General features: G+C 49.1%; 1 long non-coding RNA gene across 1 annotated transcript; it reads right to left on the bottom strand.

Annotated features, from left to right (window-relative positions):
• Positions 1 to 754: 754 nt before the first annotated feature.
• On the bottom strand, positions 755 to 3,919 carry LOC136305844 (uncharacterized). Its single transcript, XR_010725438.1, has 4 exons — positions 3,841 to 3,919; positions 2,762 to 3,763; positions 1,376 to 1,598; positions 755 to 1,214 (listed from the first exon to the last, which is right to left on the bottom strand). It is a non-coding gene; the product is annotated as an uncharacterized lncRNA (long non-coding RNA).
• Between the last annotated feature and the right edge of the window lie 7,505 nt (positions 3,920 to 11,424).

The raw sequence follows: 11,424 nt of genomic DNA, 5'->3' as shown, positions 1-11,424 counted from the left end.
TTATTCAAATAATATGGGCATGTTTTCTCTTTCTCTATGGTTTTTTTTTTGGTGGGTTGCGGGGGAGTTTAGTTTGTGGGTTTTCTTTTTTTGTTCGCTTTGTTTTGGATTTCTTTGCTAATAAACAAGCAGGGTCAGAGAGTTACAAAATAAAACAACTACTTTGTTTTTATTGCTCCCTCTGAAATACGCCTCGACAGCCTGGACAAAGTAACAAAAAGATGGAAAAAAAAATTTAAACAAAAAATTAAAATAAAAATTAAAAATTAAAATGAAAAACTAAAAGTAGTTTCAACAAGAAAATAAATAGCTAAAGAAAAAAAAAAAAAAATTAAAAAAACGGAAGAAAAAGTCTTTGAAAAACCACAAAACGCAACATGAGAAACCACAACAAAAGAGCATAAAAATACAAAAATAACAAAAACTAAAATACAAAATTAAATAAACGCAGCTCTCACCTCCTGCCACTGCCTAAAAAAGCACCATGGCTTTCCTCAATTATGCAGCAATAAGGGAAACAAACCCAGTGCCCCCCAGAACAGAAGGTTTTCTAGACAATTCCCACTTTTGCTTGGAAACAAATTCTATTTTAGTGGGAAGCTCATTTTGGACGAACACCCAAATGTGCCAAGGTAGGAAAGAACCAGCCCCCTGTGTCCAAGGAACAGCAGCTAGGCCTGGATTCAGGTTTTAATGGCATTTATGTAATTAAAAATGCAGTAAATTGAACTTTACAAAGAGACGAATCGTGGCAAATAAATACTTCAAAGTTTTTTTGGGAATTCACAGGAGTTTGTCGAGATGGTGCTGGACAATTCCTGATTTACCAACATTAATTGGGTAAATTTCCTTGGAAATGTGCTCTACAAGGTACAAAAATTCCAATTAGGATGGAAAATTGGAATAAATAAATATTCCCTTACTAAAATCAGAGAGAAAATCAGAGTTATTCCTTCAAATAAAAGGAAGGAATAACATCTAAATCCAAGCTTGCCTGGAAAACAAGCTCAGGAATTTCTAACATTGAAAACTTTCGCAAGAGTCATGAAGTTGGTGAAAGTTCATGGAACGATGATTTAAAATCTGCTTCCTCTGCTCTAATTTAAAGGGAAGTGGGAATTCAACAGGTCCAGTTACTCCTATCCAACCTTGGACTGGGATAAGGCCTTCCAGTGGCTTCACTTCCTACTGGCTCTCTCCTTTTTGCCCACAACCTGGAAGAGGAAAAGCAACAGGAATAAAGTCTCAAACAGGATGGCCTTGGTCCAGGCAGACTGAAATGCAGCTCCCAGGGAGGGAGGCCAGGCTGTGCCTCGGGGAGCTCCGGGAATCTGGGATTGCCCGTGGGATTAAAGGGCTGGAAAAGCACACCCACCTGCCAGGTTCAGTGCTGGGACCGAGCAAGGCCGGGGCTCGGGGGCAGCAGTCAGAGCTGGGACTGCAGGAGAACACCCCAAACCCGGGTTAAACATCCGGCACGACACGCAGCACGCTCCGGGAGAAACTCGGGCGGGAGAAGCCCCGGGATGCTCCACGTTCCTTGCCCTTGGCAGCTGTGCCAGGGCCTCCCTCAGAATGCTGACCTCACCGTGCAGCTCCTACAAAATAGGAGAACTTATGGGAATCGCCCAGCAATCCATGGACTTCCAGTTATTAAGAACCACAGCTGCAGCGAAAGGTGCCCAAACTCTACTGCAAACCAGCAGGTCTGAGGAGACGCAGGGATTTATTCCTGAGGGGACACAAGGATCCCTCAGCCAGCCAGGATTTCTCCCAGGCTCTTCCCACTGCTCTCTGAGGACACAAACAGCAGTTTTTCCCTGGAGTTCCCCTTTCCAACAATGCCAAGACTCATGTTCTCCTCCAACCCCAGGTTCAGGAAGGAAAGTAGGAATATTATCACTGCACAGACTGTCCAGGAGGGTGTGACTGAGGCAGCAGCACCAGCTCCCACTCCACTGCTGCTCTGGATTCCTGAGCAGCTCCTTTCCATCCTGCCCTTCCCAGCACCATTCCCTGGGTGCCATGTCCACAGACACCTTCTCCATGCAGCTTAAAACCCACAGACACCAACAGAAAGGAGATCAAAAATCAATTCACATGCTGCTAGTCAGAGAGAATGGGAGAGGCCTAAAAATCTGCATTTATTTTAGAACACTAGAGCAATTTCTTCATGACCCTGACTATCAGTGATGGGCAGATAAACACCTTCTTTAACTTACTACCTGCAAAAACATCAAGTTTCAAGTTTAGTAAAGATAAAATTTTGCTGCAAAAATAAAAGAGGTGGGATGTTGGTGTTAGTGCTTTAACCTTCGGACATTAGCGGGTATTTGTAAAACAAATTCATTATTGAAGCAGCTAACTTGAAAATAAGGGGGTTTTACAATAAAGTTGACCAAAAAAGAGTCTCAAAATTAAGATATAGGTTGCACAAATATTTAAGAAAAAAAAAGTTGTCTTTCGTGCATATAACCTGCCAGCCTCTCATGTTTTCAGTCCTTACCATTTATTTTTACCAAGGTGATGACTAAAACCTTGTCAAAAGCTCAAAAAAAAAAACAATCCAGGACAAGGCAGGTGTTTTCCCAAGTACCCCCAGTGTGGAGCTGTGTCAGCCACAAGTGTTTGCTCCCTCAGCCCAGCCCGGAGCAGGCTCCAGCTGCTGCCCAGGGGTTACCAAGGGACTCACCTGTTTCAAGCTGTAAATGCAGGTGGCCTGCACTGGAGTGCCAAAAAATGTGAAATATGTGACTCTCACCTTGAATAGCGATCGATCTTCTCAGGGGAGCCCCTCACCCAGGATGGGGGGCTCTGCCACGGATTTCATCCCTCTGCATCTGAAAGAAAGTTCGGACAAAAGTCAGAGTGCTGCAGGATACCTTGACAGCTCCACACATCTTGTGGCAATCTAGGAATACCCTCTACAGTCTAACTACACCCCACATCACAAATTTCAAGCCCCCAGCACTATTATCCTATTACCCCCACACCCAGACTGAGCATCAAGGCAGAGCAGCTCCAGGCCAAACACACACCAACACCCGTGACACAGCACAGGACAAACGAGGGGACACAACAGGGATAGAAAACTCTGGCAAGAAGAATGACCCTGAGGGTCCAGAGAACTCGGAATGAGATGACCGAGGTGAGACTGAAGGTGAGCTGGCCAGGCTCAGAGAATCCTCGACCTGTCTTTGCATTCTCACAAGACCTAACCCGCCGGAATGGATCAGGGCGGTGCACGGCTGTCAGTACAGCTCAGAACAAGACCTGAAAAGGCATCAGACTGGATGCTTGTGAAGAGAGATGGATTCTGATGAGTGTCCGAGCAGCTGAGACAAAGGCACCTGGCTGAGGAGCACAGAGATCAGAAATGCTAAGACTGATGCCAGAGGTTTTGACAGGCCCCTGAAGGGCTAAGGGAAAAGACAGCACACACAAGACACCCAAGACACAGAGTGCGCAACAGACACAACACACACCAGGACTGCTCTGCCCTGCACACTTCAGCACTGTGATCCAGGATGAGACTCTCCCTGGATGAAACCTAAGGGGTCACAGCTTAGACATCCCTGTCTTCAAACCTGACTCAAAAAACCTTGCTAGTGACCCCACACTCTTCTTTCATGCCCTCTGTGGCTCCAAGCCCTCCACTTATCTCTCAGATGTCTGGGGAGGTGCATCCACGCCGGGTCCCAAAGAAGGCTGCCTCTCCCTCGGGGAAATTCCTGCTGTGACCAGGCTGGTGTCTCCTCGTCAGCTACAATAAAGAGAACTAAACGTGACCCTGTGCTCTTAGCAGCACATCAGCCAGAAACCAGCAATTCTGCTACTCACAGTCTCCTAAGCTTGCCTGTGTCCTCGGCCCTGTGCTTCAGCTGCGCTCAGAGGCCAACGCCGGCGTCGCAGGGTCTGGTCTAAAAATAAAGACAAAGAACAGAGCTGTAACACGGCCACCATTTACACCTCCCCTGCAAATCAAAACAGTGACCGACCTTCTCAGGGGAGCCCCCTCACCCAGGATGGGGGGCTCTGCCACAGATTTCATCCACCTGCATCTGAAAGAAAGTCAGAACAACAGTCAGAGTGCTGCAGGATACCTTGACAGCTCCACATATCTTGTGGAAATCTAGGAATACCCTCGACAGCCCTGCTACACTCCACATCACAAATTTCAAGCCCCCAGCACTATTATCCTATTACCCCCACACCCAGACTGAGCATCAAGGCAGAGCAGCTCCAGGCCAAACACACACCAACACCCGTGACACAGCACAGGACAAACGAGGGGACACAACAGGGACAGAAAACTCTGGCAAGAAGAATGACCCTGAGGGTCCAGAGAACTCGGAATGAGATGACCGAGGTGAGACGGAAGGTGAGCTGGCCAGGCTCAGAGAACCCTGCAGGAACAAGATGCCATCGGGATGACTTATCCCAAGAAATGCAGAGATGGATGCCCGAGAACCCTACGGTCAGAATCCTCTACCTGCCTTTGCATTCTCACAAGACCTAACCCGCCGGAATGGATCAGGGCGGTGCACGGCTGTCAGTACAGCTCAGAACAAGACCTGAAAAGGCATCGGACTGGATGCTTGTGAAGAGAGATGGATTCTGATGAGTGTCCGAGCAGCTGAGACAAAGGCACCTGGCTGAGGAGCACAGAGATCAGAAATGCTAAGACTGATGCCAGGGGTTTGGACAGGCCCCTGAAAGGACAAAAGGAAAAGACAAGACACCAAACAGACAGAGTGCACAACAGACAAGTGACACAACACACACCAGGACTGCTCTGCCCGGCACACCTCAGCACTGAGATGACAAATGAGACTTTCCCTTGATGTAGCCTAAGGGGTCACATCTTGGACATCCCTGTCACCAAAAATGACTCAAAAAATCCCTCCCGGTGGCCCCTGATCCCACACCCCGCTTTCAAGCCCTCCCTGGCTCCGAGCCCTCCACTTATCTCTCGGACGTCTAGGGAGGTGAATCCACGCTGGGTGGCAAAGAAGGCCGCCTCTCCCTCAGGGAAATTCCTGCTGTTGCTGGGCTGTTGTCTCCTACACAGCTACAATAAAGAAAACCAAACATCAAAGCATAATCTTGGCAGCCCATCACCCAAAACCCGACAATTCTGCTACTCACTGTCTCCTAAGCTTGCCCGTGTCCTCGGCCCCGTGCTTCAGCTGCGCTCAGAGGCCAACGCCGGCGTCGCAGGGTCTGCCTGGGTAAAGAGCAGACAAGGTGACGTGGCAGCGCTGGAACTTGAGGGGACCATCCCTCCTTCTCCTCCCTGACTCACCTCAACTCCTCGCCCGTTATCCAAGCCTACCTGGATGGGGCCTTCACAAGGAGAAGATCAAGGCTCCATCACAGACTCCTGGAATGCTCCCGGAGGGCTCACGGGTGAGGTGACCCGGGTCTGTCGTCCGGTTGGTGAGAGGGGAGCTCGGCCTCCTGCGAGTGGACTCCCTAAAACACACAATAACGGAGGCTTAGAGTTGCACCAGCGAGTGAGGCTTGAACAATAGCAACGGCTTCTGTCCACCCGTCACTGCTCACCTCGCCCACGTCAGCTTGACTGCTGAGATCCGGCTTCACCACCTAAAAATAAAGACAAAGAACAGAGCTGTAACACGGCTACCATTTACACCTCCCCTGCAAACAGAAACAGGGACTGACCTTCTCAGGGGAGCCCCTCACCCAGGATGGGGGGCTCTGCCACAGATTTCATCCCTCTGCATCTGAAACAGAGTTTGGACAAAAGTCAGAGTGCTGCAGGATACCTTGACAGCTCCACACATCTTGTGGCAATCTAGGAATACCCTCTACAGTCTAACTACACCCCACATCACAAATTTCAAGCCCCCGGCACTATTACCCTCGTACCCCTACACCCAGACTGAGCATCAAGGCAGAGCAGCTCCCGGCCAAACACACACCAACACCCGTGACACAGCACAGGACAAACGAGGGGACGCAACAGGGACAGAAAACTCTGGCAAGAAGAATGACCCTGAGGGTCCAGAGAACTCGGAATGAGATGACCGAGGTAAGACGGAAGGTGAGCTGGCCAGGCTCAAAGAATCCTCGACCTGTCTTTGCATTCTCACAAGACCTAACCCGCCGGAATGGATCAGGGCGGTGCACGGCTGTCAATACAGCTCAGAACAAGACCTGAAAAGGCATCGGACTGGATGCTTGTGAAGAGAGATGGATTCTGATGAGTGTCCGAGCAGCTGAGACAAAGGCACCTGGCTGAGGAGCACAGAGATCAGAAATGCTAAGACTGATGCCAGGGGTTTTGACAGGCCCCTGAAGGGCTAAGGGAAAAGACAGCACACACAAGACACCCAAGACACAGAGTGCACAACAGACACAACACACACCAGGACTGCTCTGCCCTGCACACCTCGGCACTGTGATCCAGAATGAGACTCTCCCTGGATGAAACCTAAGGGGTCACAGCTTAGACATCCCTGTCTTCAAACCTGACTCAAAAAACCTTGCTAGTGACCCCACACTCTTCTTTCATGCCCTCTACGGCTCTGAGCTCTCCACTTATCTCTCAGATGTCTGGGGAGGTGCATCCACGCCGGGTCCCAAAGAAGGCTGCCTCTCCCTCGGGGAAATTCCTGCTGTGACCAGGCTGGTGTCTCCTCGTCAGCTACAATAAAGAGAACTAAACGTGACCCTGTGCTCTTAGCAGCACATCAGCCAGAAACCAGCAATTCTGCTACTCACAGTCTCCTAAGCTTGCCTGTGTCCTCGGCCCTGTGCTTCAGCTGCGCTCAGAGGCCAACGCCGGCGTCGCAGGGTCTGGTCTAAAAATAAAGACAAAGAACAGAGCTGTAACACGGCCACCATTTACACCTCCCCTGCAAATCAAAACAGTGACCGACCTTCTCAGGGGAGCCCCCTCACCCAGGATGGGGGGCTCTGCCACAGATTTCATCCACCTGCATCTGAAAGAAAGTCAGAACAACAGTCAGAGTGCGGCAGGATACCTTGACAGCTCCACATATCTTGTGGAAATCTAGGAATACCCTCTACAGTCTAACTACACCCCACATCACAAATTTCAAGCCCCCGGCACTATTACCCTCGTACCCCTACACCCAGACTGAGCATCAAGGCAGAGCAGCTCCCGGCCAAACACACACCAACACCCGTGACACAGCACAGGACAAACGAGGGGACACAACAGGGACAGAAAACTCTGGCAAGAAAAATGACCCTGAGGGTCCAGAGAACTCGGAATGAGATGACCGAGGTGAGACTGAAGGTGAGCTGGCCAGGCTCAGAGAATCCTCGACCTGTCTTTGCATTCTCACAAGACCTAACCCGCCGGAATGGATCAGGGCGGTGCACGGCTGTCAGTACAGCTCAGAACAAGACCTGAAAAGGCATCGGACTGGATGCTTGTGAAGAGAGATGGATTCTGATGAGTGTCCGAGCAGCTGAGACAAAGGCACCTGGCTGAGGAGCACAGAGATCAGAAATGCTAAGACTGATGCCAGAGGTTTTGACAGGCCCCAGAAGGGCTAAGGGAAAAGACAGCACACACAAGACACAGAGTGCACAACAGACACAACACACCCTGGGGCTGCTCTGCCCTGCACACCTCGGCACTGTGATCCAGGATGAGACTGTCCCTGGATGAAACCTAAGGGGTCACATCTGGGACATCCCCATCTCCAAACCTGACTCAAAAACCCCTCCTAGTGACCCCTGACCCCACACGCCACTTTTATGCCCTCTGTGGCTCCGAGCCCTTCGCTTATCTTTGGGATGTTCAGGCATGAGGTGAATCCACATCGTGTGCCAAAGAAGGCCAGCTCTGCCTCTGGGAATTCCTTGCTGTCACCGGACTGCTGTCTCTTAGTCAGGTACCACAGAGAAAACCAAACGCTGATGTACAATCTCAGCAGATCTGTTGGCCGGTCAGCGAGGGGGTCTCCCTGTAAAACCAGTGGACCACCTGAAACACACAAACAATAATGGATGCTTAGAGTTGCCCCAGAAACACCACTACCCTGACCACACAAACATGTGAATTCTAAAAAAGAAAACACAAAAAATAGTCCACCCAAAAAAAGCCAGCTATTATTTCTCTTAGTCCAAATACGATAAAAATGACCCCTATGTCCACTCCCCTCAAAAAACCTCCAAAATATATACCCAGAACCCCCCACCCTAAAACTAAATGATCCATTCAGCTATAAACAGTATCTCCCAAATTATCCATAACTACAGAACACACACTATAGCCAGACTAGCTAAATAAATAAACCCCTCCCACACAATAAACAATGATCTGAATATAAATATTAGGAAACCCTAAAAAATAAACTGCAGCACATTACCTCAAACTCACCAAAAAACCATTACACAGCGTGATAAAAACCATCACTAAATAAATAAAAGCCTCCCCTATACCTCACACTACAGCCACTTACACCACTGTAAACCTCAGGAAACAGATCCTTGGAAAACATAATACCCCACCAAAAAGAAAAAAAGAAATTCAACAACAAAACTCAGTTCAAAACCAACCTAATCCACATATAAACTAAGATACCTAACATGAAATAAATAGACCATATCCCTCATCATACGCCACCTCCATGCAAAATAAAGCTACACAATAGGTTATTGAAAGCCTCTTTAAAACCATTAAACAGAAAAACTTGAAAAAAATTAAAAGCTGCATCTAACAAAACACCAAAGTTCAGCCAGCCCGAGTGGCCCTACCCAATCTGAATTCCTGCACACAATGAACAAAACCCCAAAAACACGCACTGGAAGCCTATCAATAAAAGCAACTCAATTCCACCTCAAATACGAACCCACCCCTACAGTTATTTTCACTCAAAAACTAAATTACGTTTAATAAATAACACCAAAAAAAAAAAACCAAACAAAAGACCATATACCACCAAAGAAAGCAACAGTCAATAAAAACCACGTAGAAGTACCCCTACTTGTTAAAAATCGAGGTGAAAAGAAATCCCTCCCGGTTTAAACACAGACAGCAAAAGAAGAAGAGTTTTATCGTTCAATTTGAACTCCTTTAGCCTTCATAACCCCTTTTTCTTCTGGGAGCGCCGGGAAGAAAGCAGCAAAAACGAGCTGAAAAGGAAAAAAAATCCTCCCTAAAACCCCACAGTGGCTTACCTACTGCTGCTGCCTGGCACAAAGAAACACTCGACATCCACGTACTCCTTCGGGTGCTGTAGGAGGCTTTCCCCGCCGCCGCAAAAACCGCACTCAGAAAGTCAGCATGAGTCCCTCACCCTCCACAGCTCGATGGCAAACTGAGTTGAGGCTCCTCTGTTAAACCGCCCCGGCAGGACCCGCCCCCTCATCATCGTAACATCTCACACCTGCAGCCGGTCTGCTCCCTCGTTATCCTGACAGGTCACACCTTTGCCGGCTCTGTTCTCCCCCCATCGCTTACAGCTCTCACCAGGGGATGCTCTGTCCCCTCAATCACCCTGTGACAGCTGTCACCTTGCGGCTGCTGCCACTCCGAGTGTGAGGGCAGGGGCAGCGCTGCTGCTCATCCCCCGACACTTCATTCTCTGCCCCCGACACGCCGGGGCACCGGGCTTTCCTTGCTACGGATAAGGATCCCTCTTGTCTTGCAGGTGCCCCAGGCTGAAACTGGGATTCCGTCTCCGAAAGTCCGTATGCCTGAGATCCATAATTCCTAAGGAAATTCCCCAGCAATCGTTGCTAACTTGTCTTTCTGTGGAAGTGTTTCAAACGTTCATTGAGAGTTCAGGAGCCTGGTTGGCTTTTTTATGACTTAGCTGACAATCCCAGGCTAAATCCAAACGCCCAGAATTACGGGGAGGTACGGAGACCGTTTATAAACACTCCCCTTCCTTGCAACTTTGTCCCTTATCGCAGATCCCCGGAGCAGATCTACTTTCTTCCCAACAGCACGGCTCCGGCAGAGATCGCGCTTCTCAGACACAAACCGAACACAAACCGGCCACGGGGGGATCGGGCGGAGCCCGCCGGTGCCGGTGCCGATGGTTATCAACCTTGTGAGGTTTGCCTTCTTGGCTGGTTTATGAAGCGACTTCAATGATAGAATTTCTGTGGAAGGGGCCGTCAAGTTTCTAAGGGCTGCTTATTGGAGGCAGAGACAGCTTTTGAGTAGTGTGAGTTATTTCTGCTAGTTTAGGTTTTTTGTTTCATGATGTTTAGGTTGCCTCAGCCTTGGGCAGGGCAGTGGTGCCTGAGGGGGAGGGAAGCAGGGGCAGAAGGGTTGGGAAAGGTGTGTGAGACCTCCCTTAGGTGTCCCCAGTCTGGGAAGGGGCTGAACGTTCAGTGGCACTCAGGGCAGCTGGGGTTTGTTTGTTTTTGGGTTGGCAGTATGTTTTGGGGGCTTTTATCACGGGGGTGAAGAGTGTTTAACTTGTTTTGTCTGGAGGAGCTTTTTTTCCTTGTCTCAGCTTTGTCGTGAACTGTGAAGGTTTTGTACCTAAAACTCTGTGTGCTGGGTCCAGCGTTTGGTGCTCTTGCTTCGCTTGGGAATATTTCCTCTTGTAAATGGTTTTTTGAGTTGTCGGGAGATATGATCTAAGGCATGCAAGGCTTTCCTAGCCTATGGAATTCTCTTATGGTTATTCTTTCTGTTTGGTTTTATTTATGGGCCAGGATTGGTTTCTGTGTTCTTGCTTCGTAGCTCTCCATGTACAGAAGGTACATTGACCCCCCCAAGCCAAGCATTGCAAGTGCACGCTGCTCAATTGGATTAATTGTTGTCTGAGGGATAATGGATGAGGTCTGTCCCAGTTTCTCCTGTCACCCTGTGGGAATGTGGTATTCTTGTGTGCGTGGGGCTTTGGCTATGCTTGGAGGGATGTAAAATCAGCGCTTGGGTTACTCTGGTTACCTGAGGGGAAATGTGTGTTTGGGGAAATCTCCTGCGGATAAATTTCTCTTCTGTTGCAGATCTGCAGCAGTGCTGGGTTTGGCAGCGGGGCTGAAGGGTTTGTGAGAGCAGAGCGGGGAATGGACCCGTCAGCTCCAGCAGGGGGAGGAGCGTCTGCTTCCAAGAATCCTTTATCTTTTGGGAAGTTTAAAGCCTGTGGCTGTAATGAGCAGCACTAGTGGTGCTTTTGTTTATCTCTCAAGGTCCCGGGCCAGCATGGAACAAGAACTGCCCCCGAACTTGTTGGTGCCCTGGCAGAGAGAGAGGCAGCAAATGGCGTTGAGAGAATTTCTGGGAGTATGTGTGAGATCTTGGCATTCCTGACAGCTTAAGAAATGGTTTGAACAGAAAAATATCCCTCTTTTTCCAGGAGGATCTGATGTGGAACGTGTGACCGAGGTGACTTGATGCGACTTCCCGTAGCCTCACAATACGGCGATGTTAATCTTTCCGGAGAGAAGCAAAGCGTCTGC

The sequence above is a fragment of the Chamaea fasciata genome, unplaced genomic scaffold (assembly GCF_029207755.1).
Source record: "Chamaea fasciata isolate MVZ Bird 193981 ecotype frontalis unplaced genomic scaffold, bChaFas1.0.hap1 SCAF_699, whole genome shotgun sequence".
NCBI lineage: Eukaryota > Metazoa > Chordata > Aves > Passeriformes > Sylviidae > Chamaea > Chamaea fasciata.
This window is presented reverse-complemented; position numbering and strand designations above follow the sequence as displayed.